The following is a 2500-nucleotide window of genomic DNA, read 5'->3' as shown; positions in this document are numbered from 1 at the left end:
TCCATATTTTTAAAGAAATATCACTAGTCCAGGTGTTGGAATTTTAGCAAGTATACATTAAAGTGTATATTCATACTTTATTAAAATATTTAACAAGTGATTCATTTTATAATGAGCTAGAAAAAAATCAAACTATTCTAAGCTCAGCTTTTCCCACTCCTCTTTTTCCTAACTTGTGAATAAGATAAACATCTTTTCTACTGTAGAAACTGACAGATTCAGATGTCTCTAAAATATTTCGAACTGCTCATAAAAAGATGTTATGTTTCCAGTGAGTATTGTTTTTCTACTTAGTCTTTTTTAAATATGGATCCATGGTTATATATAATAGTAAGTATTTCATATATAGTCAGAATATGTGATTCAATTTCATCCTAAAAAAATCATCAGGTGGATCATGTGTTTGGTATTTTATGGGTGTGGGGATTTTTACTTTACTATATAACAAATGTTTTAATAAAATGTAAAATTGTTTGTGCTGACTTCATTTAAAATAACTAAGATAGTATAGAAAAGGAGCTGTGCAGCTTGCCTCACTAAATGTAGCATTTATCTTTAATTCATCCTATGTCACGTGAAATATTTGATCTAGGATATATGGTTTGTCTGGTCCTCTAGGGACTGTCCCAGAGTTGAGGTATAAAGAAAAACTTCAGGAATATTCCAATTTATCTAACTACATGATTTTCTTTCACAATATAGACAAAGTTTTAGTCAAATTATATCTTGATTGAAATATTAAGAAAATAAAATAAGGTTTCTAACTTGTCATAATTTAAAACAATATGTTATATCAGTGTGTGATTTAATGAAACACCTAGTAGGGTAATATTTAATTTGTATAGTTGTCTTTAAGAAAAAGAGAACAAATAGTTGAAGCAAGCAGTAAATGAAATACCATATTTAAATTCAGTATTTGCAATCTTTATTTATGATTCCCTTTCCCTTGGCAATGTGGCCTCAATGACAGTTCTGTTGACAGCACAGTTTCATTCTGAAATTAATTAATTTGGTTTGTTCCCTATAGTTCTATTAGATTGTTGCAGGAACATTCTAAATAATAAAGCCTACATAAATAGAAGAGAAATAATCAAAAACATTGGAATTTTAGAATTTCAGAATTTCGATATGTATGAAAAAGCAGATCTTAAACATTATTGAACTGCTATTTTTTAAGTCAGATAGCTTATTCTAATAAAAAATTAAATTGTAACATGCAACCTGAAGAGGGAAGGTAACACACAACACCAATATAGTTTCAAAACAGAACTAGAAAACTGTGAATAAAAGAAATACTAGTGAAATCTAGCACATATAACTTCTAAATTGTGATTTTCCATTATTAATTTAATTGCTTGTTTATATCCAATGCATATGCAGGGTTTCTGAAATGGTTCTGACCCCTGTGGGGTCTCAAAATATTAAAAAACATCTTGTAGAAAATTAAAAAGCAGATGAGACACTTCAAGACTTAAGATAGTTTTAAATGACCAATTTTAAAGAGACTTCAGCACAATCACACTCTGCTTACTGTTAATAAAAAGAGGGGGAAAGTAAAAGAAGGAATTAATGTACTTGCTTTTATTTAATTTCATTTTTTTTGGTGTGTAAGTGATGTTCATCTTGCAAATGGCTGGTCTGCAAAATGTCTAGGGACAGTAAACAGAACATATTTTAAATGACTTATATCACATACATTTAACAGCTCAACTGATTTGCAATGTTATTGATAATGTGGCATAAATAAAAAAACAGCATATTCTGTATGAATTCATACTTCCCCATCCCTAAATGATGTGCTAATACTGCATTTGCAGATTTTAGGGTTCCAATTTAATAACTGCAAGTGGCATGATAGTTCCAAAGTACTGAAAGCAGCAGCCTCACTTGAACTCCTGAAGCATCAGATATTTTATGCAAACAACAATGAGAGTAACACCTGTTTCACTTTTACTTGACACATCACTTAAAGCGCATGGGGGAAAAAAACCTGGTTTGCTTTCTAAATGAGTCACTAAATTTCATTGGAAAGGTGTCCATGTGTCTTAACGGTGTCAGAGAATTTAAAATATGGGAATCGTCATCTACTACACTCTTTCTGACACATAACCTCTTTGTACAAAAGCAAATTAAAAACAAAAACAAAAACTCTACAGTAAGAAAAAGAAACACTGATAGTACTGAAAGGTTCACAACTTTCTGACTTATAAAGATCAGAAAAACTTTCTTTTCAATGTATGACAAGAAATAAGTCTGCTGAAGATGATCTATTTTGATCATTACTATAAACATCACTTGAATATTTAAAAGAAAAATTTCAATATTGAATGGGCTTCAAAGAAGAGACATAGATGTGTAATCCTTTTATATAAGGACTTTTTTTTAAATTTTATTTGTGAACATATCTGTACAGAGGGGTTACAATTACATGGGCAGGATAATGCGTACATTTCTTACCAAGCATTGCAGCCTCCTCCTTTGGTTTACCCTTCACATCCCT

The sequence above is a fragment of the Dipodomys ordii genome, unplaced genomic scaffold (assembly GCF_000151885.1).
Source record: "Dipodomys ordii isolate 6190 unplaced genomic scaffold, Dord_2.0 Scaffold126, whole genome shotgun sequence".
In the NCBI taxonomy this organism is placed as follows: Eukaryota; Metazoa; Chordata; class Mammalia; order Rodentia; family Heteromyidae; genus Dipodomys; species Dipodomys ordii.
Note: the sequence above shows the minus strand (reverse complement) of the source record.